At 48.7% G+C, this 16246-nt stretch overlaps 7 non-coding genes and 1 pseudogene across 7 annotated transcripts; all 8 read left to right on the forward strand.

Annotated features, from left to right (window-relative positions):
* The first annotated feature begins 1103 nt into the window (after positions 1-1103).
* LOC142287264 (U2 spliceosomal RNA) lies at positions 1104-1294 on the forward strand. Its single transcript, XR_012748256.1, has one exon. It is a non-coding gene; the product is annotated as a U2 spliceosomal RNA (small nuclear RNA).
* A 1387-nt stretch (positions 1295-2681) lies between these two features.
* Positions 2682-2754, forward strand: LOC142287225 (U2 spliceosomal RNA; annotated as a pseudogene).
* A 4028-nt stretch (positions 2755-6782) lies between these two features.
* LOC142287219 (U2 spliceosomal RNA) lies at positions 6783-6975 on the forward strand. The gene has a single exon (XR_012748217.1). It is a non-coding gene; the product is annotated as a U2 spliceosomal RNA (small nuclear RNA).
* Positions 6976-8362: 1387 nt separating this feature from the next.
* On the forward strand, positions 8363-8553 carry LOC142287265 (U2 spliceosomal RNA). Its single transcript, XR_012748257.1, has one exon. It is a non-coding gene; the product is annotated as a U2 spliceosomal RNA (small nuclear RNA).
* A 1387-nt stretch (positions 8554-9940) lies between these two features.
* On the forward strand, positions 9941-10131 carry LOC142287266 (U2 spliceosomal RNA). The gene has a single exon (XR_012748258.1). It is a non-coding gene; the product is annotated as a U2 spliceosomal RNA (small nuclear RNA).
* Positions 10132-11518: 1387 nt separating this feature from the next.
* Positions 11519-11709, forward strand: LOC142287267 (U2 spliceosomal RNA). The gene has a single exon (XR_012748259.1). It is a non-coding gene; the product is annotated as a U2 spliceosomal RNA (small nuclear RNA).
* A 1387-nt stretch (positions 11710-13096) lies between these two features.
* Positions 13097-13287, forward strand: LOC142287268 (U2 spliceosomal RNA). The gene has a single exon (XR_012748260.1). It is a non-coding gene; the product is annotated as a U2 spliceosomal RNA (small nuclear RNA).
* A 1387-nt stretch (positions 13288-14674) lies between these two features.
* LOC142287270 (U2 spliceosomal RNA) lies at positions 14675-14865 on the forward strand. The gene has a single exon (XR_012748262.1). It is a non-coding gene; the product is annotated as a U2 spliceosomal RNA (small nuclear RNA).
* Positions 14866-16246: the final 1381 nt, after the last annotated feature.

The raw sequence follows: 16246 nt of genomic DNA on the forward strand, positions 1-16246 counted from the left end.
AAAGTGGATTCACCTGCTGCTGCAGTGACCACAGGTGTGATAAGATCTAGAATTGGCATCTGGTGCGATCTCTCCGCTTCCACTCCAAAGAAAGTTACCTGTTTATTCCTATCATGCATTGGTTTTTGGGGTTTTCTTTGAGTAATGATGATCTCTTTAGTAGTCTGTTGGCGCCCTCTCCTGGAGGAATAGTTTGCTTGCTCTTGGACATTCTAAAAGAGAGGTCATGATAGACATTGAGCTTCTGAGCTCAATTGGGGACAGTCATGGGTGATGAATGTTTGCAACCTACTGCGAAGCCTCATACCGCAATATAAGGAACGTCAAATACTAAGAAAGGGCGGCCTATGAAAGAATTACTACTTTCAATAAGTACACTTAAACGGCTAATTGGGAATAGAAAAACTGTAAAAAGCCCTCTGAGAAAGCCCCCCTCTAACCTTTGATAGTAAGCTTTTCTGTAGTCTGCCTGTTGATGTATTTTCCGTTTGAACTGTGCACAACATGAAGAGACGGAACACTGGCGGCTTGTCACAATGCCCCCCGATGACATCACAATAGCGCTGCTGCCTAGAAAACAAGCTGCGCAGAAGAAGTTGTTCTTTGGGTGGGAGGGTGGGCTAGTGGAAGGAGGGGGCAATCTCTTTTTTTCCCGGGTGGTAGGGGGATGACAGGAGAAGGGAAGCGGGTGGTGAGAAAGGTACAGAGGGCAGGGTTTGGGGGCTGGGAAGGAAAGGGAAAAGATTAGGGTTTGGGGATGATGAAAGGGCTTTCTACGGGTAAGGATGGCAAAGGGTGGCAGTGACGGAAAGTCAGGCAACCTGTCCTGTCCGTCTTTTTGTATCGTGAATTGGAAAGACTGCAAGGGGGAGGGGAGTTGCTTGCGCCCTAAAGGAGGAGTTATTCAGATTCATTGCAGTGGGCGGCGGCTGCAAAACGCACCATTCTTCTTGTTTTTGCTCTGCAAAGCAGCCTTTTCAAGGGTTGGCTTGGGTGACAAAATGTCTTGTGTAGGCGTGGGTTTGTCTCCCTCTCGCTCTCTCTCCCTAAGATGTGTCCGGCATAGGCCAGGGTGCCACTCGAGGCCCAAACCAATTCTGGTTATCGCTTCTCGGCCTTTTGGCTAAGATCAAGTGTAGTATCTGTTCTTATCAGTTTAATATCTGATACGTCCCCTATCTGGGGACCATATATTAAATGGATTTTTAGAACAGGGAGATGGAAAAAGAGCTTGCTCTGTCCACTCCACGCATTGACCTGGTATTGCAGTACCTCCAGGAACGGTGCACCCCTTCTTAACCCAGTTTCCAAAAGCAGAACTCAATTCACCTGATTCATATTAGCCCGATTTAATGAATTGGAAGAAAGCATACGTCTTCATATGCACCTCAATTTGGCCCATTCACTTTTCACACTTCCTCCTTTTGTTTTTTATCTTTCACACTTTTGACTTTCTTTATTCATCCAAATAGCAAACTCATCACCACTCAACCTGACCAACTCGGCTATGTCCCCGTGCTGCAGTTCTCTGTCTTATCTAGATCATTTGCAATTGAATGGAATAGATCCCTTTTGGACAAAGTGGATTCACCTGCTGCTGCAGTGACCACAGGTGTGATAAGATCTAGAATTGGCATCTGGTGCGATCTCTCCGCTTCCACTCCAAAGAAAGTTACCTGTTTATTCCTATCATGCATTGGTTTTTGGGGTTTTCTTTGAGTAATGATGATCTCTTTAGTAGTCTGTTGGCGCCCTCTCCTGGAGGAATAGTTTGCTTGCTCTTGGACATTCTAAAAGAGAGGTCATGATAGACATTGAGCTTCTGAGCTCAATTGGGGACAGTCATGGGTGATGAATGTTTGCAACCTACTGCGAAGCCTCATACCGCAATATAAGGAACGTCAAATACTAAGAAAGGGCGGCCTATGAAAGAATTACTACTTTCAATAAGTACACTTAAACGGCTAATTGGGAATAGAAAAACTGTAAAAAGCCCTCTGAGAAAGCCCCCCTCTAACCTTTGATAGTAAGCTTTTCTGTAGTCTGCCTGTTGATGTATTTTCCGTTTGAACTGTGCACAACATGAAGAGACGGAACACTGGCGGCTTGTCACAATGCCCCCCGATGACATCACAATAGCGCTGCTGCCTAGAAAACAAGCTGCGCAGAAGAAGTTGTTCTTTGGGTGGGAGGGTGGGCTAGTGGAAGGAGGGGGCAATCTCTTTTTTTCCCGGGTGGTAGGGGGATGACAGGAGAAGGGAAGCGGGTGGTGAGAAAGGTACAGAGGGCAGGGTTTGGGGGCTGGGAAGGAAAGGGAAAAGATTAGGGTTTGGGGATGATGAAAGGGCTTTCTACGGGTAAGGATGGCAAAGGGTGGCAGTGACGGAAAGTCAGGCAACCTGTCCTGTCCGTCTTTTTGTATCGTGAATTGGAAAGACTGCAAGGGGGAGGGGAGTTGCTTGCGCCCTAAAGGAGGAGTTATTCAGATTCATTGCAGTGGGCGGCGGCTGCAAAACGCACCATTCTTCTTGTTTTTGCTCTGCAAAGCAGCCTTTTCAAGGGTTGGCTTGGGTGACAAAATGTCTTGTGTAGGCGTGGGTTTGTCTCCCTCTCGCTCTCTCTCCCTAAGATGTGTCCGGCATAGGCCAGGGTGCCACTCGAGGCCCAAACCAATTCTGGTTATCGCTTCTCGGCCTTTTGGCTAAGATCAAGTGTAGTATCTGCAACTGCCCGATTGAGGAGGATGGACGCAGTTCTGGAACGGCTGCCAAGTTGGACGTCACATCCAAACTGCTCATTGAGATGGTGACCGAAGCCTCTCTTGTGGACGTTGTTGGCTCCATCGGACACGGATCCGTGAACTATTCATGGTGCCGATCCGATGGCTCGCTGCGTTCCAGGATTGACTTTGTGTTTACCTCTCGGGCGGTTGGGCGGAGTGGGCACTCGATGGTCCCCTGCTTCTTCTCTGACCACAGAGCCATTCACTTTCAAGGTGTGCTGGGCCATGGCTTCCCCATTGGCCCGGGCTCCTGGAAGCTGAACTGCTCTCTGCTGGAAAAGGGTGAGATTCTGGAGGAGCTTAGAGCTGCCTACTCCACGTGGCGGGCCTACAAGGCGGGCTTCCAGTCTGTTTCTGACTGGTGGGAATACGTTAAACTCGAGTTCCGTTTCTTCTTTCAGGCAAAGAGTCAACAACAGGCGTGTCTGAAGAGGAGGGACTTCAGGAGACTCCAGCGTGAGCTGCGTTCCCTGCAGGACCTTCTTCGATGCGGCTGGGACGTGAGAGAGGAGCTGGAGGAGACTAAGAGGAGCCTGAAAAGGCACTTCGAGGAGGAGTCCGAGCGAATTGTCTTCCGTTCCAAAGTGGAGAACCTGGAGAAGGGTGAGAAATGTAACTCGTTCTTTTTCAGGAAACTCCACGCCGGTCACACGCCCATGAATGAACTACGAGACGAGAGTGGAAACATGCGACGCGGGAAAGAGAACGTGATGAAGGTCGTCAGCGACTTCTACAGCGAACTCTACGCCCGCAAGACTACTGACCCCGAGGCCGCCGATAAGTTCCTGTCAGGTATCACTAACCATCTTGACCCTGCAGACGCGGCGGCCATGGATGTTCCTCTGACGGTGGACGAGCTGCTCTCGGCTGCCAAATCCTTTAGTTCTGGCAGGACACCGGGCAGTGACGGCCTCCCAGCAGAGCTCTATGTAGCGCTGGGAGACCTAATCTGTCCGGACCTGTTAGGGCTGTATGAGGAGATGGTGGTGGAGGGCAGAATGCCTCCATCTCTGAGGGAAGGAATGGTCACGATCCTGTACAAGCGTAAAGGAGAGAGGTGCGACCTGAAGAATTGGCGTCCCATCACCCTTCTGAACGTCGACTACAAGATCCTGGCCAAGACGATGGCAACGAGATTGAAGACTGTTATCGGACGGATCATCCACCCGGACCAGACCTGCGGCATCCCCGGACGTCGCATCGCAGACAGCCTGGCTCTCATGCGGGACACGGTCGAGTACATCAAAGCCCGCCGGGTGCACGCAGCCCTGATCTCGTTGGATCAGGAAAAGGCCTTCGACCGTGTTTCCCATGAGTTCCTGGGCAAAGCTCTGCACAGGTTAGGTTTGGGTAACATGTTTTGCTTGTATGTCCAACTAATGTATTTTGATATTCACAGCTCGGTGTTGGTGAACGGCTGGAAGACTGACCCCTTCCCGGTCCTCTCAGGGGTCAGACAAGGCTGTCCTCTGTCACCTCTTCTTTTTGTTTGTGTTATAGAACTCTTTGCAGAGGCTATCCGGCGGAATGGAGAGATCAGAGGGATCACCGCACCAGGACCAGAACGCTTCGAGGTCAAGTGCTCGCTCTACATGGACGACGTGACCGTCTTCTGCGCGGACCGGCGCTCAGTCGACACCCTCGTCCAGACCTGTGAGACCTTTGGACGGGCTTCGGGAGCCAAAGTCAACTGCGGGAAGTCGGAAGCCATGCTCTTCGGGGACTGGCAGCCGGCCTCTTCCGCCCCCTTCCCTTTCAGCATCCAGCCGGATTTCATCAAGGTTCTTGGAGTCTGGTTCGGGAAGGAAGGAGCAGCCCTCAAGTCCTGGGAGGAACGCTTGACCAAGATCACCCAACGGATCGGTCTGTGGAGCCTCAGACGCCTCACCTGTGAGGGCAAAGCACTGGTCCTGCGTAACGAGGTACTGCCCGTGCTGCAGTACACGGCCCAGGCCTGGCCCCCCCTTGCCACCGTGTGCAGGGCCATTACCAGGACGGTGTTTCGTTTTGTCTGGGGATCCAAGATGGACAGAGTAAAGCGGAGCATCATGTACAAGGATCCTCGCAAGGGTGGGAAGGGCGTACCCGATATCCCCACCCTCCTGCGATCCTCCTTCGTATGTGACTGCGTTCGCCGAACTCTGCGAGTCAAGAGAGGTTCCGCGGGTGGGTCCATGTCTCGCTTCTTCCTGCTCCCCCTTTGGAGACGGTTAGGCTGGGACAAGTGGGACAGCTCCTTCCCCTACAACTGGACGGCGCCATGGTTCTACGGAGACGTGGTTCGGTTTGTGAGGGAACACCAACTGGAGGGACTCAAGCCTGATTTGTGGAAGCCAAAGACTATCCACAAACTCATCAGAGCCAAGGACGAAATGGAGAACATTCCAGGACTTCATCACGACACACTGGAGACTGTTTGGACAAACGTGTCATCGGCTGGATTGACCAACGGGCACAAGGACTTGTCATGGATGGCGATACAGGGCGGACTGCCCGTCCGGTCATTCATGCACGCCCGGAACCTGTGCAAAACCCGGTACTGCCCAAGGTGCCCCTTCGTGGAGGAAACATCGCTGCACGCCTTTTGGGACTGCCGTTTCGCACAGCGCCTGTTGGTGGCCCTGGAGGATGACCTGAGGAACTCCGTCCCCAGAGGGAGCCTATCGTACCATTCCGTACTTTATGGACTCTTCCCTGGGACTCACACCGTTGGAGCCATCCAGGAGGCTTGGCGCCTTATGAACTGCTTTAAGGACGCTATTTGGGTCGCCAGGAACCGGCTCATCTTGAAGAGGGAGAGGATGTCTATCCAGGATTGCCGCAGGCTGATCCACAGCCTGCTCAGAGACTATTCCATCATGGACAGTCCGGACGACAGCGCCGAGGAGGAGGTTTAGACCTCTTCCATGCCCCCTCCCTCCTTTTCCCGTTATGTGCGTCTTTCAATAAAGCTTCGGGCCTGTGATTTCCCCACCCTATCCCCCTTTTCCCCTACCCCCATCCCCCAATCGCCGGTTCGTCGTTATTTATTGTCTAACTTTTTCTTTCAGCTTGAGTGTTATGGATAAGCATAGGAGTGTGATGTATAGTTTAGTGCGTCGTACTCTATGGCTATGTAAGAAGGATTGTATAGTTCTGTGTGTACGGGGCTGCGGCACTGTACACGGTTTGTTACCTTTTTGTGAGTAGTGCATGATAATAAAGATGCTGTTAAATCAAAAAATCTGTGAGGCTCGGCAGATGCAATGCACACTGGAAGGTTGCGCTTGCTAGTACTCTTGATGTATAGTATATTCATCTAGAGGAAAACATGGCCCTACCAGGATCGAGGCTATTAGACTGAGTAAGTGTGGGGGCTATGGTGCAATGTGCCCCAGGACTGACGACCCTGGAGTGAGTCTGAGCTTGCTGGCTTGGGACCCCGGCGAGCCTTGGGCTCTGTAGCACACCGTACCTTGCCCTTTCATACTTTCTGAGCATATTGCTCTATCCCGGCCTTCTGGCTAGGAAGGGAAATTTTTATAATCATGGTCGGAGGTCCGTTCAGCTTTGGGCTGAGAAACCAACACCCGGTTGGAGGTCCGGGTCAGCTTCGGCTGAGAAACCAACACCCGGTTGGAGGTCTGGGTCAGCTTCGGCTGAGAAACCAACACCCGGTTGGAGGTCCGGGTCAGCTTCGGCTGAGAAACCAACACCCGGTTGGAGGTCCGGTTAGCCTTGGGCTGAGAAACCAACACCGGTTGACGGTCCGGGCAGTTTCGGCTGCGAAACCAACAACTAGTAGCTCTCTACTCCACTTGGGTAAGATGCCTGGGTGGACGCTGGGAGCAACGACAAGGCTCAACCAGGCTTCGGCTTGGGGGAGCACCGAAGATCCCTGACCCTTGCTGTGGCCTTCTGGCTCGGAGGGACGGGGTTGATTTTTGGGGACCCTCTCCTCACGGAGGGGTCCACACGAATCCTAGCCTTTGCACTGTTTTTGGTGTGACTTCGGTCATGCATTTTTTGCGGTGCTTTGGAAAGCTTCATTAAATCAAAAATCTGTTCTTATCAGTTTAATATCTGATACGTCCCCTATCTGGGGACCATATATTAAATGGATTTTTAGAACAGGGAGATGGAAAAAGAGCTTGCTCTGTCCACTCCACGCATTGACCTGGTATTGCAGTACCTCCAGGAACGGTGCACCCCTTCTTAACCCAGTTTCCAAAAGCAGAACTCAATTCACCTGATTCATATTAGCCCGATTTAATGAATTGGAAGAAAGCATACGTCTTCATATGCACCTCAATTTGGCCCATTCACTTTTCACACTTCCTCCTTTTGTTTTTTATCTTTCACACTTTTGACTTTCTTTATTCATCCAAATAGCAAACTCATCACCACTCAACCTGACCAACTCGGCTATGTCCCCGTGCTGCAGTTCTCTGTCTTATCTAGATCATTTGCAATTGAATGGAATAGATCCCTTTTGGACAAAGTGGATTCACCTGCTGCTGCAGTGACCACAGGTGTGATAAGATCTAGAATTGGCATCTGGTGCGATCTCTCCGCTTCCACTCCAAAGAAAGTTACCTGTTTATTCCTATCATGCATTGGTTTTTGGGGTTTTCTTTGAGTAATGATGATCTCTTTAGTAGTCTGTTGGCGCCCTCTCCTGGAGGAATAGTTTGCTTGCTCTTGGACATTCTAAAAGAGAGGTCATGATAGACATTGAGCTTCTGAGCTCAATTGGGGACAGTCATGGGTGATGAATGTTTGCAACCTACTGCGAAGCCTCATACCGCAATATAAGGAACGTCAAATACTAAGAAAGGGCGGCCTATGAAAGAATTACTACTTTCAATAAGTACACTTAAACGGCTAATTGGGAATAGAAAAACTGTAAAAAGCCCTCTGAGAAAGCCCCCCTCTAACCTTTGATAGTAAGCTTTTCTGTAGTCTGCCTGTTGATGTATTTTCCGTTTGAACTGTGCACAACATGAAGAGACGGAACACTGGCGGCTTGTCACAATGCCCCCCGATGACATCACAATAGCGCTGCTGCCTAGAAAACAAGCTGCGCAGAAGAAGTTGTTCTTTGGGTGGGAGGGTGGGCTAGTGGAAGGAGGGGGCAATCTCTTTTTTTCCCGGGTGGTAGGGGGATGACAGGAGAAGGGAAGCGGGTGGTGAGAAAGGTACAGAGGGCAGGGTTTGGGGGCTGGGAAGGAAAGGGAAAAGATTAGGGTTTGGGGATGATGAAAGGGCTTTCTACGGGTAAGGATGGCAAAGGGTGGCAGTGACGGAAAGTCAGGCAACCTGTCCTGTCCGTCTTTTTGTATCGTGAATTGGAAAGACTGCAAGGGGGAGGGGAGTTGCTTGCGCCCTAAAGGAGGAGTTATTCAGATTCATTGCAGTGGGCGGCGGCTGCAAAACGCACCATTCTTCTTGTTTTTGCTCTGCAAAGCAGCCTTTTCAAGGGTTGGCTTGGGTGACAAAATGTCTTGTGTAGGCGTGGGTTTGTCTCCCTCTCGCTCTCTCTCCCTAAGATGTGTCCGGCATAGGCCAGGGTGCCACTCGAGGCCCAAACCAATTCTGGTTATCGCTTCTCGGCCTTTTGGCTAAGATCAAGTGTAGTATCTGTTCTTATCAGTTTAATATCTGATACGTCCCCTATCTGGGGACCATATATTAAATGGATTTTTAGAACAGGGAGATGGAAAAAGAGCTTGCTCTGTCCACTCCACGCATTGACCTGGTATTGCAGTACCTCCAGGAACGGTGCACCCCTTCTTAACCCAGTTTCCAAAAGCAGAACTCAATTCACCTGATTCATATTAGCCCGATTTAATGAATTGGAAGAAAGCATACGTCTTCATATGCACCTCAATTTGGCCCATTCACTTTTCACACTTCCTCCTTTTGTTTTTTATCTTTCACACTTTTGACTTTCTTTATTCATCCAAATAGCAAACTCATCACCACTCAACCTGACCAACTCGGCTATGTCCCCGTGCTGCAGTTCTCTGTCTTATCTAGATCATTTGCAATTGAATGGAATAGATCCCTTTTGGACAAAGTGGATTCACCTGCTGCTGCAGTGACCACAGGTGTGATAAGATCTAGAATTGGCATCTGGTGCGATCTCTCCGCTTCCACTCCAAAGAAAGTTACCTGTTTATTCCTATCATGCATTGGTTTTTGGGGTTTTCTTTGAGTAATGATGATCTCTTTAGTAGTCTGTTGGCGCCCTCTCCTGGAGGAATAGTTTGCTTGCTCTTGGACATTCTAAAAGAGAGGTCATGATAGACATTGAGCTTCTGAGCTCAATTGGGGACAGTCATGGGTGATGAATGTTTGCAACCTACTGCGAAGCCTCATACCGCAATATAAGGAACGTCAAATACTAAGAAAGGGCGGCCTATGAAAGAATTACTACTTTCAATAAGTACACTTAAACGGCTAATTGGGAATAGAAAAACTGTAAAAAGCCCTCTGAGAAAGCCCCCCTCTAACCTTTGATAGTAAGCTTTTCTGTAGTCTGCCTGTTGATGTATTTTCCGTTTGAACTGTGCACAACATGAAGAGACGGAACACTGGCGGCTTGTCACAATGCCCCCCGATGACATCACAATAGCACTGCTGCCTAGAAAACAAGCTGCGCAGAAGAAGTTGTTCTTTGGGTGGGAGGGTGGGCTAGTGGAAGGAGGGGGCAATCTCTTTTTTTCCCGGGTGGTAGGGGGATGACAGGAGAAGGGAAGCGGGTGGTGAGAAAGGTACAGAGGGCAGGGTTTGGGGGCTGGGAAGGAAAGGGAAAAGATTAGGGTTTGGGGATGATGAAAGGGCTTTCTACGGGTAAGGATGGCAAAGGGTGGCAGTGACGGAAAGTCAGGCAACCTGTCCTGTCCGTCTTTTTGTATCGTGAATTGGAAAGACTGCAAGGGGGAGGGGAGTTGCTTGCGCCCTAAAGGAGGAGTTATTCAGATTCATTGCAGTGGGCGGCGGCTGCAAAACGCACCATTCTTCTTGTTTTTGCTCTGCAAAGCAGCCTTTTCAAGGGTTGGCTTGGGTGACAAAATGTCTTGTGTAGGCGTGGGTTTGTCTCCCTCTCGCTCTCTCTCCCTAAGATGTGTCCGGCATAGGCCAGGGTGCCACTCGAGGCCCAAACCAATTCTGGTTATCGCTTCTCGGCCTTTTGGCTAAGATCAAGTGTAGTATCTGTTCTTATCAGTTTAATATCTGATACGTCCCCTATCTGGGGACCATATATTAAATGGATTTTTAGAACAGGGAGATGGAAAAAGAGCTTGCTCTGTCCACTCCACGCATTGACCTGGTATTGCAGTACCTCCAGGAACGGTGCACCCCTTCTTAACCCAGTTTCCAAAAGCAGAACTCAATTCACCTGATTCATATTAGCCCGATTTAATGAATTGGAAGAAAGCATACGTCTTCATATGCACCTCAATTTGGCCCATTCACTTTTCACACTTCCTCCTTTTGTTTTTTATCTTTCACACTTTTGACTTTCTTTATTCATCCAAATAGCAAACTCATCACCACTCAACCTGACCAACTCGGCTATGTCCCCGTGCTGCAGTTCTCTGTCTTATCTAGATCATTTGCAATTGAATGGAATAGATCCCTTTTGGACAAAGTGGATTCACCTGCTGCTGCAGTGACCACAGGTGTGATAAGATCTAGAATTGGCATCTGGTGCGATCTCTCCGCTTCCACTCCAAAGAAAGTTACCTGTTTATTCCTATCATGCATTGGTTTTTGGGGTTTTCTTTGAGTAATGATGATCTCTTTAGTAGTCTGTTGGCGCCCTCTCCTGGAGGAATAGTTTGCTTGCTCTTGGACATTCTAAAAGAGAGGTCATGATAGACATTGAGCTTCTGAGCTCAATTGGGGACAGTCATGGGTGATGAATGTTTGCAACCTACTGCGAAGCCTCATACCGCAATATAAGGAACGTCAAATACTAAGAAAGGGCGGCCTATGAAAGAATTACTACTTTCAATAAGTACACTTAAACGGCTAATTGGGAATAGAAAAACTGTAAAAAGCCCTCTGAGAAAGCCCCCCTCTAACCTTTGATAGTAAGCTTTTCTGTAGTCTGCCTGTTGATGTATTTTCCGTTTGAACTGTGCACAACATGAAGAGACGGAACACTGGCGGCTTGTCACAATGCCCCCCGATGACATCACAATAGCGCTGCTGCCTAGAAAACAAGCTGCGCAGAAGAAGTTGTTCTTTGGGTGGGAGGGTGGGCTAGTGGAAGGAGGGGGCAATCTCTTTTTTTCCCGGGTGGTAGGGGGATGACAGGAGAAGGGAAGCGGGTGGTGAGAAAGGTACAGAGGGCAGGGTTTGGGGGCTGGGAAGGAAAGGGAAAAGATTAGGGTTTGGGGATGATGAAAGGGCTTTCTACGGGTAAGGATGGCAAAGGGTGGCAGTGACGGAAAGTCAGGCAACCTGTCCTGTCCGTCTTTTTGTATCGTGAATTGGAAAGACTGCAAGGGGGAGGGGAGTTGCTTGCGCCCTAAAGGAGGAGTTATTCAGATTCATTGCAGTGGGCGGCGGCTGCAAAACGCACCATTCTTCTTGTTTTTGCTCTGCAAAGCAGCCTTTTCAAGGGTTGGCTTGGGTGACAAAATGTCTTGTGTAGGCGTGGGTTTGTCTCCCTCTCGCTCTCTCTCCCTAAGATGTGTCCGGCATAGGCCAGGGTGCCACTCGAGGCCCAAACCAATTCTGGTTATCGCTTCTCGGCCTTTTGGCTAAGATCAAGTGTAGTATCTGTTCTTATCAGTTTAATATCTGATACGTCCCCTATCTGGGGACCATATATTAAATGGATTTTTAGAACAGGGAGATGGAAAAAGAGCTTGCTCTGTCCACTCCACGCATTGACCTGGTATTGCAGTACCTCCAGGAACGGTGCACCCCTTCTTAACCCAGTTTCCAAAAGCAGAACTCAATTCACCTGATTCATATTAGCCCGATTTAATGAATTGGAAGAAAGCATACGTCTTCATATGCACCTCAATTTGGCCCATTCACTTTTCACACTTCCTCCTTTTGTTTTTTATCTTTCACACTTTTGACTTTCTTTATTCATCCAAATAGCAAACTCATCACCACTCAACCTGACCAACTCGGCTATGTCCCCGTGCTGCAGTTCTCTGTCTTATCTAGATCATTTGCAATTGAATGGAATAGATCCCTTTTGGACAAAGTGGATTCACCTGCTGCTGCAGTGACCACAGGTGTGATAAGATCTAGAATTGGCATCTGGTGCGATCTCTCCGCTTCCACTCCAAAGAAAGTTACCTGTTTATTCCTATCATGCATTGGTTTTTGGGGTTTTCTTTGAGTAATGATGATCTCTTTAGTAGTCTGTTGGCGCCCTCTCCTGGAGGAATAGTTTGCTTGCTCTTGGACATTCTAAAAGAGAGGTCATGATAGACATTGAGCTTCTGAGCTCAATTGGGGACAGTCATGGGTGATGAATGTTTGCAACCTACTGCGAAGCCTCATACCGCAATATAAGGAACGTCAAATACTAAGAAAGGGCGGCCTATGAAAGAATTACTACTTTCAATAAGTACACTTAAACGGCTAATTGGGAATAGAAAAACTGTAAAAAGCCCTCTGAGAAAGCCCCCCTCTAACCTATGATAGTAAGCTTTTCTGTAGTCTGCCTGTTGATGTATTTTCCGTTTGAACTGTGCACAACATGAAGAGACGGAACACTGGCGGCTTGTCACAATGCCCCCCGATGACATCACAATAGCGCTGCTGCCTAGAAAACAAGCTGCGCAGAAGAAGTTGTTCTTTGGGTGGGAGGGTGGGCTAGTGGAAGGAGGGGGCAATCTCTTTTTTTCCCGGGTGGTAGGGGGATGACAGGAGAAGGGAAGCGGGTGGTGAGAAAGGTACAGAGGGCAGGGTTTGGGGGCTGGGAAGGAAAGGGAAAAGATTAGGGTTTGGGGATGATGAAAGGGCTTTCTACGGGTAAGGATGGCAAAGGGTGGCAGTGACGGAAAGTCAGGCAACCTGTCCTGTCCGTCTTTTTGTATCGTGAATTGGAAAGACTGCAAGGGGGAGGGGAGTTGCTTGCGCCCTAAAGGAGGAGTTATTCAGATTCATTGCAGTGGGCGGCGGCTGCAAAACGCACCATTCTTCTTGTTTTTGCTCTGCAAAGCAGCCTTTTCAAGGGTTGGCTTGGGTGACAAAATGTCTTGTGTAGGCGTGGGTTTGTCTCCCTCTCGCTCTCTCTCCCTAAGATGTGTCCGGCATAGGCCAGGGTGCCACTCGAGGCCCAAACCAATTCTGGTTATCGCTTCTCGGCCTTTTGGCTAAGATCAAGTGTAGTATCTGTTCTTATCAGTTTAATATCTGATACGTCCCCTATCTGGGGACCATATATTAAATGGATTTTTAGAACAGGGAGATGGAAAAAGAGCTTGCTCTGTCCACTCCACGCATTGACCTGGTATTGCAGTACCTCCAGGAACGGTGCACCCCTTCTTAACCCAGTTTCCAAAAGCAGAACTCAATTCACCTGATTCATATTAGCCCGATTTAATGAATTGGAAGAAAGCATACGTCTTCATATGCACCTCAATTTGGCCCATTCACTTTTCACACTTCCTCCTTTTGTTTTTTATCTTTCACACTTTTGACTTTCTTTATTCATCCAAATAGCAAACTCATCACCACTCAACCTGACCAACTCGGCTATGTCCCCGTGCTGCAGTTCTCTGTCTTATCTAGATCATTTGCAATTGAATGGAATAGATCCCTTTTGGACAAAGTGGATTCACCTGCTGCTGCAGTGACCACAGGTGTGATAAGATCTAGAATTGGCATCTGGTGCGATCTCTCCGCTTCCACTCCAAAGAAAGTTACCTGTTTATTCCTATCATGCATTGGTTTTTGGGGTTTTCTTTGAGTAATGATGATCTCTTTAGTAGTCTGTTGGCGCCCTCTCCTGGAGGAATAGTTTGCTTGCTCTTGGACATTCTAAAAGAGAGGTCATGATAGACATTGAGCTTCTGAGCTCAATTGGGGACAGTCATGGGTGATGAATGTTTGCAACCTACTGCGAAGCCTCATACCGCAATATAAGGAACGTCAAATACTAAGAAAGGGCGGCCTATGAAAGAATTACTACTTTCAATAAGTACACTTAAACGGCTAATTGGGAATAGAAAAACTGTAAAAAGCCCTCTGAGAAAGCCCCCCTCTAACCTTTGATAGTAAGCTTTTCTGTAGTCTGTCTGTTGATGTATTTTCCGTTTGAACTGTGCACAACATGAAGAGACGGAACACTGGCGGCTTGTCACAATGCCCCCCGATGACATCACAATAGCGCTGCTGCCTAGAAAACAAGCTGCGCAGAAGAAGTTGTTCTTTGGGTGGGAGGGTGGGCTAGTGGAAGGAGGGGGCAATCTCTTTTTTTCCCGGGTGGTAGGGGGATGACAGGAGAAGGGAAGCGGGTGGTGAGAAAGGTACAGAGGGCAGGGTTTGGGGGCTGGGAAGGAAAGGGAAAAGATTAGGGTTTGGGGATGATGAAAGGGCTTTCTACGGGTAAGGATGGCAAAGGGTGGCAGTGACGGAAAGTCAGGCAACCTGTCCTGTCCGTCTTTTTGTATCGTGAATTGGAAAGACTGCAAGGGGGAGGGGAGTTGCTTGCGCCCTAAAGGAGGAGTTATTCAGATTCATTGCAGTGGGCGGCGGCTGCAAAACGCACCATTCTTCTTGTTTTTGCTCTGCAAAGCAGCCTTTTCAAGGGTTGGCTTGGGTGACAAAATGTCTTGTGTAGGCGTGGGTTTGTCTCCCTCTCGCTCTCTCTCCCTAAGATGTGTCCGGCATAGGCCAGGGTGCCACTCGAGGCCCAAACCAATTCTGGTTATCGCTTCTCGGCCTTTTGGCTAAGATCAAGTGTAGTATCTGTTCTTATCAGTTTAATATCTGATACGTCCCCTATCTGGGGACCATATATTAAATGGATTTTTAGAACAGGGAGATGGAAAAAGAGCTTGCTCTGTCCACTCCACGCATTGACCTGGTATTGCAGTACCTCCAGGAACGGTGCACCCCTTCTTAACCCAGTTTCCAAAAGCAGAACTCAATTCACCTGATTCATATTAGCCCGATTTAATGAATTGGAAGAAAGCATACGTCTTCATATGCACCTCAATTTGGCCCATTCACTTTTCACACTTCCTCCTTTTGTTTTTTATCTTTCACACTTTTGACTTTCTTTATTCATCCAAATAGCAAACTCATCACCACTCAACCTGACCAACTCGGCTATGTCCCCGTGCTGCAGTTCTCTGTCTTATCTAGATCATTTGCAATTGAATGGAATAGATCCCTTTTGGACAAAGTGGATTCACCTGCTGCTGCAGTGACCACAGGTGTGATAAGATCTAGAATTGGCATCTGGTGCGATCTCTCCGCTTCCACTCCAAAGAAAGTTACCTGTTTATTCCTATCATGCATTGGTTTTTGGGGTTTTCTTTGAGTAATGATGATCTCTTTAGTAGTCTGTTGGCGCCCTCTCCTGGAGGAATAGTTTGCTTGCTCTTGGACATTCTAAAAGAGAGGTCATGATAGACATTGAGCTTCTGAGCTCAATTGGGGACAGTCATGGGTGATGAATGTTTGCAACCTACTGCGAAGCCTCATACCGCAATATAAGGAACGTCAAATACTAAGAAAGGGCGGCCTATGAAAGAATTACTACTTTCAATAAGTACACTTAAACGGCTAATTGGGAATAGAAAAACTGTAAAAAGCCCTCTGAGAAAGCCCCCCTCTAACCTTTGATAGTAAGCTTTTCTGTAGTCTGCCTGTTGATGTATTTTCCGTTTGAACTGTGCACAACATGAAGAGACGGAACACTGGCGGCTTGTCACAATGCCCCCCGATGACATCACAATAGCGCTGCTGCCTAGAAAACAAGCTGCGCAGAAGAAGTTGTTCTTTGGGTGGGAGGGTGGGCTAGTGGAAGGAGGGGGCAATCTCTTTTTTTCCCGGGTGGTAGGGGGATGACAGGAGAAGGGAAGCGGGTGGTGAGAAAGGTACAGAGGGCAGGGTTTGGGGGCTGGGAAGGAAAGGGAAAAGATTAGGGTTTGGGGATGATGAAAGGGCTTTCTACGGGTAAGGATGGCAAAGGGTGGCAGTGACGGAAAGTCAGGCAACCTGTCCTGTCCGTCTTTTTGTATCGTGAATTGGAAAGACTGCAAGGGGGAGGGGAGTTGCTTGCGCCCTAAAGGAGGAGTTATTCAGATTCATTGCAGTGGGCGGCGGCTGCAAAACGCACCATTCTTCTTGTTTTTGCTCTGCAAAGCAGCCTTTTCAAGGGTTGGCTTGGGTGACAAAATGTCTTGTGTAGGCGTGGGTTTGTCTCCCTCTCGCTCTCTCTCCCTAAGATGTGTCCGGCATAGGCCAGGGTGCCACTCGAGGCCCAAACCAATT

Source organism: Anomaloglossus baeobatrachus, unplaced genomic scaffold (genome assembly GCF_048569485.1).
Source record: "Anomaloglossus baeobatrachus isolate aAnoBae1 unplaced genomic scaffold, aAnoBae1.hap1 Scaffold_718, whole genome shotgun sequence".
In the NCBI taxonomy this organism is placed as follows: Eukaryota; Metazoa; Chordata; class Amphibia; order Anura; family Aromobatidae; genus Anomaloglossus; species Anomaloglossus baeobatrachus.